General features: G+C 37.0%; 1 protein-coding gene across 4 annotated transcripts in view; it reads left to right on the top strand.

Annotated features, from left to right (window-relative positions):
* Positions 1-18,767, top strand: part of LRRC4C (leucine rich repeat containing 4C) — a 1,194,683-nt gene that overhangs the window by 479,018 nt on the left and 696,898 nt on the right. For all 4 annotated transcript variants that reach the window (XM_060606420.3, XM_060606418.3, XM_060606419.3 and 1 more), the window contains one exon: positions 11,897-11,982. The gene's annotated coding sequence lies outside the window, so the exon portion shown is untranslated. The remainder of the gene's footprint in view (positions 1-11,896; positions 11,983-18,767) is intronic.

The following is an 18,767-nucleotide window of genomic DNA, read 5'->3' on the forward strand; positions in this document are numbered from 1 at the left end:
TTGCCATTTCTTTCTGTTGATAAGCATTGATCAAAAGTCAAGTGTCGTTAAATGTTAATATATAGACCAAGATTACCAAGACCTAGTACAGGAGAAAGGCATCCACTTCAAGAATCTGTATCACATCTCTAGTAGAGCGTTTTGGGGAGACAGAGGTCCTGGCTAAATTGTCTGAAGCCGACTTTTGTTAATAGAGTCAGCAAACTTCAAGTTATTTCGGCTTGCGAGTTTCTTAATGCCAGAGGCAATTTCTTTGCCTCCTTTCCAGTGAAGCTAGAAAAAAAAAATGTATTTGTGTTTTGCAAGTCTTGCAGATTTATAAGTTTTTGTATTGAAGGTGAACCCACTCATAAGAGAGTTCAACAAAATTATTCTTGAAAATAAAAATCTCGCAAGTTACATGAAGATAAAATATCCTCTCAAGCTGTTTGGTTCAAATCTATTGCTGAGGCATCTGTGAATGGTGAATGTTTCCAGTTTTTTTTTTTTTCTTAATAGGAATATTAATGCATGCTTCAACCCTTCATTAGCACGTAATAAGATATTCCCTTTGTTTATTGATAGAATTTTCTTCTGATAATGTATTGATTTTTCAAGTCATTCTTTACTATTTATCCAAAGGGAACTAATGTTTGTGGGAGAGCTAATAGGTACTACACACAACCATGAGTGTTCACAGTTAGTACCTAAGGCAACCTTAAGATAATGTATTTTGGCTAAGGGAACTGAAGTTTGGCAAATTTAAGCATTTTTCCCTAATAAGAAATATGCCAGAACCTGGATTAAAATCAGGCCATTTTTGTCTCAAGGTAAAGACAAAGAGAGAGCCCTTCATGGATTAGGACACTGCAACTAATCTCTGTAGACCTGACCTACTAGGCCAGTTTTTTCATGGGTTTTGATTATGTGTAACAAGACTCCTCTTTGTCAGGAGTGAAATGTATTCCTCATTAGAATGAAGACACTGATGTCTGTTAACATTCCAAAGACGTCTGCCTTTATCGTGTTCATACCCACCTTGATCATATGCGCCTCTACCCACCATCACCACTTGATGCCAGTTGCAAATGGTGGAACACAGGTTATATCAGAATCTGTACAATGTCTGTAATATCCCATTTAAATGAACTGGATAAAACCTTTCTTGGGTCTAACCGGGACGTTTTGTGGAAATGGTCTCTAACTCTGTTTTAAAACCTCCTGATAATAGAAAGAAACCCAACTATAGCCCACAAGTGAATTCTTAGAATTGCATTTTCCTTGGCAGATAGATGGTTTTGCTTCATGCCAGAATGGGAGGTAACGGAAAATATTGGCTAAGAATATGGGTTTTGAAGTCAGGCAACCGAGAATTGTAACCCAGTACAGTCATTTGTGTGATGGTGAGCAGTTATTTAAACTCTTCAAGCGTCAATATGCTCCTCAAAACTTGGGGAGAGAATAGCCTGCCTGCAGAGATGCAGTGAGAACAGAACATTATAAATGTGAACAGCACCTAGCATAACACCTAACACTCAGCTACTGAGCATTTCCTTGATGCAGGGAGTGAGCTGAGATTTTGCACAGATCACCTCATAGAGAATCGTTCCTTCCAGAAGGTAGAGGTGATCTTGTTGCCATTTTACATAGAAGAAAGCCAAGGTTTATAGAAGTTTATATAAGACATGACTCAAGTCACATAACTTCACCAGGATACGAGTGTAGGTTTATGTCTACTGTCAATACCCGAACTCTTAAGCCTGATCCTATTCATTTTATACCTGTGATGCTCATGTCACCTTGAAGTAAGTAGGTGTGTATTTCCTGATATAATTAGTAATGGAGGCTCTGGCTTATTAAATGACTTGTTTATGGTCACATGATTGGTAAAGAGTGGAGTCAGAGTTAGAACATAAGTCTGTGTGATACATACTGTCTTTTTACCGCTAGTGTCTCCTTCTCCTTCACTTCCTGAATTCGCCATCTGAATACACTCTATACCTGATGAGACTCTTTCTACCATGCAGATCCCATATTGTCTCTGTCCAGCATTAATCGCTTTAGTGACTCCAAATTATCTGCAGAGTGAAGTCAACCATCTTTGTAGAACTTGCCTGACCCTACCTGGCTGGAGTCCTGCCTCCCTCTCTGGTCTCACCTCTTGAGGTAGTGCCTGCCAACCCCCTTGGATATATCCTACAGCCTGGTGCACTCCTTGTAACTCCCCATTTGTCATGTTGTTTTATGTCTCTATGCATTGGTTCATGCCTGGAATACATTTACCCATCTACTTTGAGACTTCCTATTCATTTTTCAAAACTCTTTCTGAAATCTGGTTCTACAAATAAAACTGACCACACCCATGGTGTTGGCCATCATGACTGATTGGCAGCCCTAACTGCTGCTGTCAATATCCACCAAGGCTTTTGCTGCCAGGCAATGATTCCAGTGAGCTGCTCTGAGCCAAGGACTGCTACTAGTTCAGGCCTATTCCTATGAAACACAGGACTCCTCTAACAGGGGACTCTAGATCAGGGATGTCCCCTGGGCCTAGTGGAATCTTTCTTGAAACTGTGCAGCAGTTCCAACCTCTTTCTATCCAAACTTCTGCCCTTCTATTCTCCTTTACCCATGTGAGACTCCTACACTAGTCTAAAAGCTGTCTTTTCTTCCTATTGATCGCTCACCCTTTATCCTTCACAGACATTTCCCCTAATACATTTCTTTTATGTCTATTTCCATCTTGGTGTGTGCTCTTTGATGGGCCCGAACTAACATAGCCGTACGGGTACCCTTCTCTATTCTGTACATACACCATCACAAGCAAAATAGCACATTTATTTCCTATTTCTATTTCCTAATTAGATTATGAGAACAGTAAAATCAGGAAAAAACATTGTATGACTCCATTTATTTTTAGTACTTAGCAGATCGCTTAGTACTTAGTTGGTACTTAATAAGCATTTGGATAAATGAGTGCTGAAAGTATGATCTTATCTAATATGAATTTATTTAGGTGAAAACAAACTAAACTATGTGTTTACTTCTCAGCTAACACTGCCAACCAAGGTAAGGATACCTGGAAGTTAGTTTAGGATCACCAATGCTAGGCTTATGTTTTACAGTATTACCATTTGGCTTCTATATGCCCAAAATATTTTCTTGAGTTCAAATGAGTTTTCATGCTTATGAACTTAATTTAACTAAACTGAAATCTTGAATTCTCACTGAATATCTCTCATCACTAAATGAAGCAGCCTTGATTAATCACTCTGAGCATTTCAAAATATTCTGTCAGTTAACCTATATTTAACATAAGCATCTGTAAAATCTATATGAGAGCATTCATTAGAAGGAAAGCATATTCTTGGAGAGATATAAAATCAGATAGTGATTCTTAATATTTCAAGTTAGGAGTAGGGTATAGCATGTTTCTATTTATTACTAGCAAATCTATTACAAACCTGCCCTAATCTATACAATGATAAAACTTATTAGTGTTTGTTTGTTTGTTTGTTTGTTTGTTTTCATCAGGTTGGTATATATATAATATATATGTATTATATATATAATACATATATATTATATATATATATATATATATATATATATATATATATATATAAAATAGTCTATTTATAGTTGAATTTTCTTTTCACATAAAATTACATTGGCAATCTAACTCTGAAATACTATGCCATTGCTTGATACTAGCCAATTCTACTATTTATTTCACTCCATTTTTCACACTTGGGATCTGTTAGAATTTTTTTTTTTTTTCATGTGTGATCTCTTAAATATGGTTTGTGCTGCTCTTGTACCAGGGATGATGATAATAAACATCATTTACTAAGTGTCTCTTATATGCACCAACAAGTATGTGTTAAATGTTACTATCCCCATTTTTCAAATAAGATAGTAAGGATCTAAGAAGTAAAATAACTTGGAAGGCTACCACACAACCAAGAACTAGATTATCAATGCTTTGAACACAGATCTGCCTGATTTTTTTGGATTATCTAATCTGAGTTGTTTACTGCTTTGACTATAAGGATTGAACATCAATCTATTGAATATTTTAAAATATTAAGAGCATGCAAGCTCTTCTAAAAACCTTGAAGTTTATTCTATAACCAATACAGAGTCCCTTGGGTTTCAATGCAGAGGAAAATAATACAATTAGATATGTGCTTAAGTAATACGTGGAAAGTGGATTGTGTGAAAGATGTAAAGGGTGTTAGATAAAACTAGAAAAAAGGGGGGCACCTGGGTGGTTCAGTTGGTTTAAGCGTCAAACTCTTGATTTCAGCTCAGGTCACGATCTTACTGTTTGGGGAATTGAGCCCCACATCGGGCTTTGTACTGATAGTGTGGAGCCTCCTCGGGGTTCTTTCTCTCCCTCTCTGTCAGCCCCTTCCTTGCTCCTGCTCTTGCTCTCTCTCAAAATAAATAAACTTAAAAAAAAAAAAAGCCAGAGAAAGTGATACCTGAAAACTAGTTGTTGACAAGTCTAAGTAGGAAGGCATTTGGGTCTGATCCAAGAAAGTAGGCAATGGTATGGACAGACAGGGAAGATTAGAGAAACTCTTCTAAACTCAAATGAACTGTGCAACAAGTGAACTGTGGGCCTTTGGTCGAACCGTTTAGCCATCATGCACTCGTTTGCTCCTCTGTATAATGGAGATAATAAAATCTATTTCAAAGTGTTATCATGAGCTTTAAATAATAGTATATTAGTATGTACTTATATGGTGCACACTATGAGTCTATGTACTTTATAAGTACTTATACTCACAGCTTCAATAGTTAAGTACTATTATTATCAGTTTTATAGATGAGGAAACTAAGGCACATTGATGAAAAGGGCAAAGTGATGGAGCCATGGCAATGTAAGATTAAAATAATAGGATGAATTATGTATCTGGTGCATAGTCTGTGCTTGATAAATGCCTGTAATTAACCACCTGGAATAATGTCCTTGAGAGGTAGAACCAAATAGGAGTCATGTCTGTAACAGAGTAATCTAGCACTTGGTATGAACTAAACTGATTGGATCCTCATGGACACAGTGCAGGCTTTGTTCTTGGTGCTGGGAATACAGTGATGAACTAAACAAGCTCCAGCCTTCATGACATTTTTTTTTTTTCTTGTTGGAGCAGATGTTCTGATGACTAGGTGATTGAGTGAAGGAAGCAGAGTTGGAAAACTAGTTCTAAATTATTTTCTGCAACACATTTTTTTTTCTGGAAACATTTGCTCAAAAAGCTGCCACGGAAAGAAGTCTCTGCAACCTCTAGTGCATTTTCAGTAAGGTCTAGGGGAGGAAATTTGTCTCAGATTTTTTCCCAAGCTCTTTCCATTTTCATAGAGGTAACTTTCAACTCTGGACTGTTACAGGTCCAGTGCTTGCTACAAACTAGCTTCTTATTTTCTGGTAAACCCTCAGCTGTTAATAATAGTGCCTAAAACAGTGAGCACTGTTAATGTGTGTTGAATGAATGGATGAGTGAATGAACAAATAATGGATTTTTTTTTTCATTTTGTAGGGCATTCATTCCTTACATATAGTAAGATGATTTCTCAGGAAAAATGGGATATTTAAGAATTAATTATTAACTGGCATAAGTCCTAGAATTTACTGTTGTGCAGAGAAGATATAACAATTTGAAAGTGGTTTTTTAGAGCCATTTGTAACAAGCATTGAGAAGATAATTTTGGCTACATTTATGTAATTACCAAAACCATGGCATCTCTTTGGATTTCAGAATTGTCATAATGCCATCTTTTTTTTTTTGTTCAATTAAATCTCACTTTCAAAATTCATATCATAGATGCTTTTTGAAAACATTAATGTTAAACTGAGGGTTGATGGGGGGTGGGAGGGAGGGGAGGGTGGGTGATGGGTATTGAGGAGGGCACCTTTTGGGATGAGCACTGGGTGTTGTATGGAAACCAATTTGACAATAAATTTCATGTAATAAAAAAAATTAAAAGTAATAGTAATAATAAAAAAAAGAAAACATTAATGTTCAATATTTTACTATTTGGATGATATTCTTTCCATTTGCCCCAACCCTATGTGGCCACCTACCCACTCACCTTCAGTAGAGTTATAGAGTTTCATCAGTTCTAGATCGTGTCTTAAAACATGCATTTGTAAGACACAGTCGTTATATTGTATCATTTTCTAGTTGGAGAAATGCTTGGAATTCATACAAGTAAATATTTCTTTGCACACAAGTGTAAAGATACAAAAACTGAAAGAGCAGTTAACTTCTTTGTACCTCAGTTTCCTTGAGTCTATTTTACTTAGATTATATTTTTGAGAATGCCATGTTTACCTGCCTCAAACTAACCATTGGCAATTTTAAACCAATCTTATACAACACAGAATGAAAATCAACCATGTAATGAACTTACCCTAATATTGAGCATATTGTATTTGTTCATCATATGGTACATACAGCTGTGATTTGATTGTAATGATGGTGATTATACAAAATACATCCTTGGTTTGGGACAGGTGTATTCAGAAACTGTCCCTTAGTTTGTTGTCAAGTATAGTGAATTATCTATAGGATTACCTCACCCTTCTCTTGGAACTTTTTCCTGTGACAGTTCAGAATCATTGTAGTGTTCTCATCCAAATGAATAAAGGTCAGAAGAGATTAAGTTTTGTTTTGTTTTGTTTTGTTTTGTTTTGTTTTGTTTTTCCCTGACAGAATAGCTGTTTATCAGAAAGAAGCCAACTGTCAGAACTAGAGGAGGACCCAGGCCTTGGCATTCATCTTCTTCCCTTTCTACCAGTGCACGATCAGTACTGATAGAACATTCTCAAGTGATTCTTTGAAGTGACTCATGCAGTGTCAAGGAGACTAGCATTTGTCATAACTATTTTATTGGCTATTGGTAGTCATAGAGTGAATTCTGCTATTACTCCAATATTACAACGAATCAGTTGAGAGAAGCAATTACAAAGAAGAGTGAATCACTCTTGAGAATGCTTCTCAGATAAATACCATCAAATAACCAGGTCTTAAAGAATGTTACTATAGTATCAGTGACTCTGTTTTTAAACTCCTGATTAGGCTTCCAGATACTCACTAAACTTTCTCAAGTGTAAAAGTGACTGGCTTTGGGGAACTCTGCTGTATTGACTCCAGATGTTATATTACTGGGATGGCAAAATGATGATACTAGTTAACAATACATTTTTTAATTTTTTTACTGTTCATTCATTTTTGAGAGAGAGAGAGGGAGAGGGAGAGGGAGAGGGAGAGGGAGAGAGGGAGAAAGGGAGAGAGAAAATGGGGATGGCAAAGAAAGAGAGAGACACAGAATCCAAAGTAGGCTCCAGGCTCTGAGGTATCAGCACAGATCCCAATGCCGGGCTCCAACTCTCATAAGCTGTGAGATCATGACCTGAGCCAAAGTCAGACACTTAACCGACTGAGCCCCTCAGTTGCCCTAATAGTTAACAATATTGAAGTGTGTGTTAGAAAGTTGCTAAAAGAGTAAATTTTAAAATTATTCATCACAGGGAAAAAATTGTAACAACATGAGGTGGTGGATGTTAACTAAACTTTTTTGAGATAATTAGGCATATTGTGGCAATATATATAAACTTACATAATGTTATATGTTAATTATATCTCAATAAAACTGGGAGAGTAATTTTTAATTAATATTTTTTTTTTCTAAACAAGCAAAAAAAGCAGAAACAGACCCATAGACACAGAGGGCAAACTGGTGGTTGCCAGAGGGGAGGGAGGAGAGTGGGTGGGTGGGCAAAATGGGTGAAGGAGAGTGGGAGGTACAGGCTTCTAGTTATGGAATAAATCATAGGGATGAAAGGTACAGCATAGGGAATATAGTCAATGTTGTAGGGTGACAGATGGCAGCTACACTTGTGGTGAGCATAGGATAACGTATAGAATTGTCAAATCACTGTGTTGAACACCTGAAACTAATGTAACATCATGTGTCAACTACAATTAAAAAAAATCAGTCCTCTGTGTCACAGAACTGACTAGGTTGGCACCTGTTTCATAACTTACCAGCTGTATTGTTGTATAAATTACTTAATCTCTCTCTGCCTGTTTTCCCATTTTTAATGGGGATAATTATAGTAGCAAACTCATGGATTATTTGAGAATTAGATGAATTAATCCAGATAATCACTTAGAGCAGTATCTGATCTATATATAACAAGTGCTCCACACTGTCAGATATTATTGATATCATTATTAATTTTATTATTAGACTATGACATATTTTCCCAGCTCTATAAATCAGGCAAATATAAATTGCTTATTTTTAGATGTTAATAATGGTTATTATGGTAGAAAATGGCCTATTTTAAGATCCAAAAACCCAACGTTGGTACTGAGTTCACCATAAATTAACTTTATGAACTATATCAGATCTCTGAAAAATCACGGAAAAACATGTTTGTGTCAATTGGAATGTAATATACAATTGATATCAGGATTGAAGTAAGACTCCACTATTTTGCATATTCAGGTTGTAATGTCCTATTTAGTGCCTTTTGATACTCAGATTACATTTTTTACTGATTGTTTCATTTTATTTACTCAGCTCCCTTGGGCAAGTGACTGAGTTGATGTGCTTACGTTAGTTGTATTGCTGAAGATCTGGGACTGAATGAAGTTACACAACCAAAACACAGTGAAATAGAAACTGGACCTTAGGTTTTCTTATGTCAAAAGAATGAACCCTTTAACAAACACAGTTAAGCCCTGACCATGTACCAGCCCTAATTCAAGGCACTAGAAGTATAGCAGTACATAAAATCAATGAAAATTCTTGCCTTCGGGGAGTTTACATGCTTTTAATGGAAAAAGAAGAATGATTTTTAAAAATCTATATGTGAAAGACACAGTTGACTAGATGGAATAAGTAAAGAAAAATTAAGGTAAGAACAGGGATAGGCAGTACCAGATGCAGGGGGTCCTTCCTTTAAATAGGACAAACAGAGAAGCTTCACTGAAAAAAAAAGAAACTGAAGGACTCCCAGTGGAGGTTTGTAAGAGGTACAGCTGGACCAGCAGAAAGAATATTTCTTGGAGAGGGAACAGCAGAAGCAAAGCCCAGAGGATGAAACGTACCTGGAATTTTTAAGGAAAGCCAGGAGACCATTGTGTTGTGAGTGCAGTGAACGAGACATCTGAGAGCTAACATAGGACCAGAGCATGTAGGATTTTGCTAACCTTTTATTGTTTTTGGCTTTTATTAGTATAAGATGGAAGCTACTGGAAGACTTTGAGAAGAGAAGAGGCTTAATCTGATTTATCTTTTAATAGAATCATCCTGGCTGCTATTTTGAGAGTAGACAAAAGGAAGGGATAGAATAAAATAAGAAGACTCCATTGCAAAAAACTTAAAACAACATATAGTGGCTTAGACCAGTGTTTTAGAAGTGTGGATGGGGAAAAGTAGTCCTATTTCAGACACATTTGGGATATCTTTTGAACTTAGCACCGATGAGATCTGTTAACATACTTGATATGAGGTATGAGGGAAAGAGTGGCGGCAAGGTGAATCCAAATGTGTAGGCTTGTGGGGGGAAATAAAGGTAGGATGGAGGTGCCCTTACCTGAGGGAAAAAAAAAATTAGGAGGAGAAAATTGAAGTTTAGTTTTAGATATGCTAATTTTAAATCACCTATGAGCACTCTAAGTGGGTCTATCAAGTAAACAGTTGATTTAAGTATGGCTCTCATGCAGAAGTATAGACTAAAATAGACATTTGGCAATCCTGGGTGTAAAGATGATATTTAAAATCATAAGCTTGGAATAGAACTTGAAGGGAGGTAGTCTAATAGAAAATAAGGGATGTTCAAGATGTGAGCCATGGTGTACTATATTATTACAAGGCTGGAAAAATAAGGAGAAACCCTCAACATAGACTAAGAAAATGTAACCGATTAGGGAAGGAAGACTGGAGAGAATGATATTCTGGAAGCCAAGTGAAAACAGTATTTTAATTGAAAAGAAATATCAGATGGAGATGGTCTAAAGTCCTGACTGTAGCATTACTAAAATGTCTGTTTTACACTACAATAAAGTAAGAAGCAATTATCCATTATATTTGAGTGTCCATTATGTGCACAGGGCAGATGGTGATTAAGGGGAAACCAACCAACCAACCAAACAATTTCCACAGATAAAACATTCTTCCTGCCTCTGAGCTTTAAAGGCAGGAAGAGAGAATTACAAACACTGGTTGTAAGTCTCATAATAGATGACAAGAAACACTCTGTGGAAATATAGATAAGACAGAGATTAAATTTGATGGGCAGTTTCAGGGGGAAAAGGTCATATTTGAGCTGGGTATTAAAGAATGACTGTTATTTCTTTGGGTAGGAAATAGGAAATAGGAATGGACAAATAATAATGACATAACAGGCAGATAAGAGTGCGTAAGCAATGCCACAAGGGCATGAAAAGTCAGAGCATGTTCAGGAATGAGTAATAAATTCATTTGACTAAAATAGAGGGTCCAAAGAATGAAGGGAATGAATAGGTAGATATACTTTTTTGTCTTTATGGAAAATCTTACTCAACAGTTCAGTAGAAAGAAAAGTTTGATAAAGGGAGATATTTATCCAAAACTAAATATTATGATTACTATAATTTTTTATTTTATGTTTTTAAGTGTATTTGTTTATTTTGAGAGAGAAAGAGAGAGAGGGAGAGAGAAAGAGAATGACTTTGGATAAGGCTATCCAATTGGATAAGGCTATCCAATTGGATAATATCCATTGGATAAGGCTATCCAATGTGAACATCACTAAAAGGGTGGGGCAGAGAGAGAGGGAGAGAGAGAATCCCATGCAGGCTTTGCCCTGACAGTGTGAAATCCTATGCAGAGCTCTATCTTGAATACTGTGAGATCATGACCTGAGCCAACCTGAGCTGAAATTGAGAGTTGGTTGCTTATCCGACTGAGACATCCAGGTGCCCCCCATTACTATCATTTTTCAAAAAAGCCTTTTATAGTCTACCAAAAGTCTGTCAACCTAAAAAATAAAATAGTTATTTTACTAACAAGATGAGATTATTCAGGACTACCAGAGAAATTGCGATTCAGGACAAGCAAATTATGGTGAACTACAGACAAGTCTGAAGAGACAATGGGACTATCAGCTTTAATTAGGCTTTAGGAGGAAATTGGGGAGGATTGTTTGGAACAAAAGTTCATTAGAGAGGAAGAAGTTTGAACTTGTAGTGGGTTCTCATTGGCTGCAAGTAGTGGTTTAGTATGTTGTTGCTGAGGGGGGAAGAGAACTTTCTTCTTTTTCTTAAAAGCAGGAGATAAAATTCCCATGTGAAAAATTTCCTCCCTTATCAAAATAACTTTCATCCTCCTATTTTTTTGCTGATTATGCAGGCCACAGGGAGTGGCACACACTAGAGAGCTCCCCAGCAGGACTTCCCATCTCCATGTTAAATGAGGGTCCTTTTGTGGTGCCTGGGTGGCTCAGTTGGATAAGCATCTGACTTCGGCTCAGGTCATGATCTCACGGTTTAAGGGTTTGAGCCCCACATTGGGATCTGTGCTGACAGCTCAGAGTCTGGAACCTGCTTTGGATTCTGTGTCCCCTTCTCTCTCTGCCCCTCCCCCACTTGCGCGCTCTCTCTCTCTCTCTCTCTCTCTCTCTCAAAAATAAACAAACATTAAAAATAAAAAGACTGTAAATGAGGGTCCTTTTATTTATTCTTACAAACCTCAAGTCCAATATGTTGTAACATTAATACCTTCTTGGAAAATACATAGAAATATAAATTCTTCCCTGTAAGTTATTCTATTAGGTAGATTTTAATTCAAATAATGTTGCTTGGGCTATTTTCTAACTTAAGTGTAATGTTGTGTTTTAATTTTATCTCTTTCCTAGAAATGGTTCTCCGTATTGCAAGGCTGCAAGATCACGCAGAAAGAGTGGGACCAAATAAACTGGAACATCTGACACACTGAATGAATGTGAGTACAACATTAACAGCTTTTAAAAAGTGAGAAAGAAAAATTATCTAAAGTGGCTTGGAGTCAATTGTGACTGAATGTGGATAACTGCTGGATCCTTGGGATGGGTGAGCTCTCCCTGGGGACAGTGGGGTTTGTGTGTGCACCTGTGACAGGACTTGATTTCTCCTCAAAGCACATGCATTGAATTTTTGTCTGGAATCACTTTGTCTCTCATATCTGCTCTGCTGCCAGTAAATCTTTGAAAGCCTGCTTTTTGACCGCAGCTGTAATGTATTTCCACCTACTCTGCTCTCAGACTCCTACTCAACCCCCTATTTGCCCTTCTTTTATCTTTCTTTCAGTGTGGTCCCCCGACACCATGATTATTTTGTTTTTTGTTTGGTTCCTCTCCCTGAACCTGAAGTCAGCCAATTGTACTGGGGGTTCTCTCTTATCTTTCTGTTCTCTCCCAATCTTATCCCATGTTACACATACTTTGACAGTTGCCAGGGTGATATTTATTTGTGTAGTTATTTGAATATTTTATGTATTCATTTTATGTATTTTATGTATTTTATTTGAATATTTTATGTATTTTATGTATTAGATCTAATGCCCCATGCAGGCAAGGATCGTGCCTGTTTGCTGAAACATCATAGATACTGAACATTTCCATGCTGCCTGACCCTGCCTGGTCCTGAGTAGGATTTGACCACTTCACGTGTTCCCACACTTCCATAATTGTTCAAAATATCTGTTCTTCTGAAACTCATATCTTTCCTAGACTTGCTCAGTTTCAGATAAAAAAGCCTCTTGCTTTCTCGTAAAGATAAGGCTATCCAATGTGAACATCACTAAATTTTTCTTCACTGTACCTGAAAATATCTGTTTCTATCCTTACCGTATTTGTTTCCCAATGTAACCTCCTACATTAGATTTTAATCCTAATGCTTTACATGTGTTATCAACTTTATTAAATCAGCTATTCCTCCCAGATTTGCATCTCTCCATTTTCCTGGTTCCTTCCACACAGACAAAAACCAACCATGCTTATGTTTCCCTTATCATGAAAAGATTCAACCATCTAAAACCAAATCAAACAAACCTCTTTCATCTCACTGTTCTCAGTTTTTCCCTCTAATCTAGCTCCTTTTATCCATTCAAACTTCTGTAAACAATGGCTGTTCTTTGCCCATCTGTGGTAAATTCCACAAGAGAAGGGGCTGCTTTTACTGTGTTGTGCAGCATATTTCTAGTATCTCGCACAGTATCTAAAATGGTCAGAACTCAAGAATTAAGTGAATTAATTTTAGCTACCGTTTCACTTCCTACACTGGACCTGAGTGTTAAAATTTTGCTTTCAGGGTAGGGGGTGGCCCTGGATGGCTCAGTCAGTTAAGCCTCCAACTCTTGATCTTGGCTCAGGTCATGATCTCATGGTTCATGAGTTGCAACCCCGCATTGGGCTCTGCGCTGTGTGGAGCCTGCTTCGGTTTCAGTCTTCTCTCTCTCTCTCTCTCTCTCTCTCTCTCTCTCTCTCAAAAAACAAAACAAAAAACTTAGAAGAAAAATTGTGCTCCTAAGCACTGCTTAAATTACTCTCACCATAATAGTCCCCTTCTTTGTCATTCAATCCCTGGTCACATGCAAATACTTCTCTTATATACCATATCAAAATCTATCTTAATGACTGTTAACTGTCTATGCCTCATCACTTCATCAGAGCCTCAGGAGGTCAGGACAAATAATTTGGTTATTTGTTTGGCCCCTGGGTCTCCTAACAAAAGGCTTGCCAGTCATTAATTATTAATGAGTTGAATTAACACTTTAACCCCTAAACAATCCTTTAACATTGTTCTGTTCACATTTAGTATTACATTTAATAAAATACTTTGACCCTGAAATAATAAAAGCGTGAAATCGGATAGCCTTTTAAAAACCATTTCAAATCATTAAAATAAAAATGTTTAAAAAACATGCAGAATGAATCATATATGTGCTTTGTATTGATGATCCCTGTATTTAAATAATTGAAATTATCCATATGTATGGTATGCACACATCTGCACACACATATACACATAAAAAGTATGGTTGTGACCACTTGATAAAAGAATAGCCGTTGATCACATTATTTCTAAGAAAATAAAATCTTTTTCTGGGTCTTTTGAATTCACCCAGTAAATGCCCACAGGAGAACATAGAAAATCCTTAAGAAACTGTGAGGCATCTGAGCGAAGGCCTAGGAATCACTCCACGCTCACCTTCTCTGTGTTTTCATGTTTGCCTTTCCAAAATAGGTTCTCATGTTTTTCCCTGTTTACTTCTCTTCTTCCTCTAACTTAAGTGGCTCAGCAGCCTGAGTTGAGTATATTTGTCCCAGGTCTAATCTTCCAAGATTCCCTTTTGGAATACTATTCCCAGTTTTACCTATAAGCTGTATGCAGTGAAATGGATGGATTAAGCCTTTCTCCGCCATACACCTTGCTCAGGCCTTAGGAGACCTTACAGTCTGTGGAAAGGCATCAGGCAAAACCAACGTGATTGTTTGGTAGCTTGTGGGCTAAATAATTTATTGTTTAATTAACTTTTCTGTTTTCTCATTAGTTGTAACTTTATATGAAGAGAAAAAGTTATTTAAGAAAAGTATGGTGGATTTAATTTGTCTTTCCCCCAGCAAAAAGTCTTGAATGTGGCGTATGTGCAATTAAAATTTGATTTCTATTGCTTGTGTGGTGCTCACTCATGTGATCACTGTTTTTCATAGGAGTGTCTGCAAAATCTACATAATTCCCAAGGCAATAACAGTTTAAAAATCTAGAATCTTTCACAATTAAGGGAAGTCCATAAAGACTTATTGATAATCACTTAATTTGGGAGGTGTCTCAGTTCCTAATTCAGGGACATGAATGGCTGTAAGGTCTATCTATGCCTCTTCTGTAACTCTTTGGCATATGTGCTGGGCTAATCCCTGCAACCCTGTATGTATAGGATACATCACAGAAACTAACCAAGAATGACCTCCATTTATTCCCCGGCGTCCATTTAGTTGTTCACTTGAGTATTCTTTGCTCATTTAATGCTGCCCTCTGCTCTGGAGGCTGACCTATAAAAGCTAGATCAATGGATTGTAGCTCCTTTGGCCAAAGGAGAGCACCAACAAGAGATAATAAAAAGGAAAAGTAAGGAGTACCTGGTGGCTCAGTCAGTTAAGCGTCCAACTCTTGATTTGGGCTTAGGTCATAATCTCATGATGGTGAAATCAAATGTGGAGCCTGCTTAAGTTTCTCTTTCTCCCTCTTCCTCTGCCTCTTCCCTCCTCATGCTCACTTCCATGGTCTGTCTCTTTCTCTCTCTCTCTTTAAAAAGAAAAAAAAAAGGAAAAGTGAGATCAGGGTATTCACTCCCTTTCTGCATGTTTATCTAAGGTAGCTGGATCTTTCAACCATAGATCTTCTATGGGTGAAACATGTGGACACTGTCTACATGAACGTCTCTCCCAACCTACTCCCTTCTGACCTAGTGGTATTAATAGGTCAATTTGTCTTACTGCCTCAGAGCCCTGCACCCCAGTTCCTCTACACCCTGATTACCTCTTTGTAAATAGCCCCTTTTAAAATATATTCTCCACAGGGGCACCTGGGTGGCTCAGTCAGTTGAACGCCCTACTTCGGCTCATGTCATGATCTCGTAGTTCATGGTTCAAGCCCTGCATCGGGCTCTGTGCTGACAGCTCAGAGCCTGGAGCCTGCTTCGGATTCTGTGTCTCCTCTCTCTGCCCTTCCCCTACTCTCTCTCTCTCTCTCTCTCTCAAAAATAAATTAACATTAAAACAAAAAACTTTAAAATATATTCTCCACAAATCATCTTAATCTGAACGTGCCAGATATTTCCTACCAGGGCTCTGGTATAATGGCTGTCTTTTGAGATTAATTACTGTCATATTGACTATGCAAAATTATAATAGTAGGGAGCAACAAAGTAAGCATAAATATTTAGCTAATAGGCATGAACTACATGTACAAAAAGAAGTCTTGGGAAAATACTGTATTAGCAATGTTCGTCATTTCATTCTATACATTTGGATTGACTCCTGAAACACATTGTGAACTGATTATTAGACGATGGTACCATTTTCTGTGTACTTTCCCCCTGCCCCCCACAGATGGATAAGCATTGAATTTCGACCGAATTTATCAGGGTTACAAGTCAAACTTTCACCCATTTAATTTTTCCTTTTAGAAGGTGTTGGAAGGTAATTGACTGATACAGCCAGTAGTTGAGCTCTTTTAGACCTTGATAAAGCCATCAGTTTGGTGTGGGTGCCCCTATTTAAAAAGAAAAACAAAAGTCTTAGCTATCTTCGAGTTGTTGGCAATCAACAAGTCAGAGATTTTCTTTTTTTTTTAATAATTTGCTTTTTTTTTTTTTGTATTTAAAAAATTCTTAATGTTTATTTTTTGAGAGACAGAGAGAGAGCCTGATCAGGGGAGGGGCAGAGAGAGAGGGAGGCACAGAATCTGAAGCAGGCTGCAGGCTGTGAGCTGTCAGCACAGAGCCCGTTGCGGGGTTGGAACTCGTGGACTGGGAGATCATGACCTGAGCCCACCTTGGATGCTTAACCTACTGAGCTGCCCAGGCGCCCCTTACTTTTTGTGTTTTTAAAGAGGAGATGTCTCAAAGCAACAGAATTGGATCTTTTGCAGCTGAGAAGAACTCAGATGAGAAATAGGCCCTTTTATTCAAATACACAAATTACCCTCTGAACATTTTTTAATATTCGTCTTATAGGAGAGAGGCAGTTCTTCATACGAAACTTAGTACTGTATATAATCACCCACCAAAATATTTCCACAGCATTTGAGTGTTTGAAATTTAGTTCTGCTTTGAAATTATAAAAGAGATTATAGATCTGTTATGGAGAGTTTGAGAAATTGAGAGAAAAAAAGTTCATAACTCTAAACTAGGAATATTATAACTTGTACACTTACATAAATTTTTTATATAGTTTTAATCTTAGTGTACTAACAATACTTGCATTATCTGAATTACTATATAATTTTATAATAATTTTAGATATCTTGAAGAAACTTGTCACAGATTAAGTGTTCAATAAGAGCTTTTATTTAATGAGACAGATACTTAGTGCATTTATAAAAGGAAAGACTGCTTCCATGTTAATGGAATCCTCTGATATGCACCTACTTCCGTATTGTGAATTAGCAAGTTCCCACGTTTTAAGATATACATCATGTTTTCAAAAATTTCCAGTTGTAAAACTGCAATACATCTTATAATAGTGTAAAATAGTTTACTTTTCAACATGTTTTTATTTTTTTTTGCTACATTAGATAGCAAGAGGTTTGTGATATATTAATATTTTAATTTCTGAGATTACAAGACATTGGTGAGTGAGTGTGAGTGTGTGTGTGAGTGTGTGTATGTGTGTGTGTGTGTGGTCAGACGTGGCAGTGAATGCTGATAGAGTATACCTCATCACTTACGTGCCATCTATTTTAGAAAGTAAGTCGTTCTTATTTTAAACCATAAAAATTGCTACAGAAACCCCATAAAATTTAGATAGTGAAGTAAAAAGGGAAAATGGTTAATTTCGCTGCTTGAGTTACAGGGTTTACAAAATTTTCTTACTGCATTTTTCTCTCAAACTTTTAAATGTTTGAAGTCGTGTATGTTTTAGGTCTACTTATAAAGTAAAAAAAAAGTGTTTACCTTGATTCCTTAGGGAGAAGTATTAAAAAGAAATGAAAAGATTTCCCTCTCTTGGAGAGAACATCTTTTTCTTAACAACAACTAAAACTGAGTACCTACCGGTCTAACACACATACCTCTCCTCCCAGAAACTCAGGAGAAATCAAGTTGTGTGTGGAACACCAGAGAGCACTATAATGTTTCCAAAGGATGCCTCTGAGTACTGCCCACTTGCAGGCAAAAGCATCAGTTAGTTATAATAGAAGTTACATTTTAATTAATATGCCCTTTTCTTTTGATCCACTTTTAAAAATTTTTTAATGTTTATTTTTGAGAGAGAGAGAGAAAGAGAGAGAGAGACAGAGAGAGAGAGGGAGTGGGGGAGGGGCAGAGAGAGGGGGAGACACAGAATCTAAAGCAGGCACCAGGCTCTGAGCTGTCAGCTCAGAGCCCAATGTGGGACTCGAACTCAGGAACCGTGAGATCATGACCTGAGCCAAAGTCAGACACTTAACCTACTGAACCACCCAGATGCCCCGCTATTGATCTATTTTTTACTGTACTAAGAGACATTAATAAGATGTTAGGAAAATCACCCACCAAATGAGAATTTCCAAGGAGAAAAGGGCTGGGATCCATTCATTTCTAATTCACCATGTACAGAATTGACATATATACTTTGTATTCTTGATACTCTTGAAAGAACCTAGCATTTCTCTGTGTACTCAAGATCCCTTTGCTGGCAACCTAAAAAAAGTCTGTGTTTTTTATTGGTGATGCAAATTTGATCAGCTATCAAGAAATATACATTTTCAAACCTCTGATAAGGGCCTGATTTCGATGATATTCTTTAGTTGGCAATGCCTGCTGTATTGTGGATATAAATTAAGTTTTAATTTTATCCAAACTTGCTCATTTTATTTACTGATTTTATTTCCTACACTAGCAATGCACAGTGATTTTTTAAAAAAATGAGTATATATAGAAGACTTTTAAGTTCCTTAATACTCAGGATACTCCCTTGCTAAACAAAACCTCCGTTATCACTGATTCGTGTTCACTCAGGCATTTGTATCCAGCTTTATATTGTTACA

This window comes from Panthera onca, chromosome D1, assembly GCF_046562875.1.
Source record: "Panthera onca isolate mPanOnc1 chromosome D1, mPanOnc1 haplotype 2, whole genome shotgun sequence".
Classification (NCBI taxonomy): domain Eukaryota; kingdom Metazoa; phylum Chordata; class Mammalia; order Carnivora; family Felidae; genus Panthera; species Panthera onca.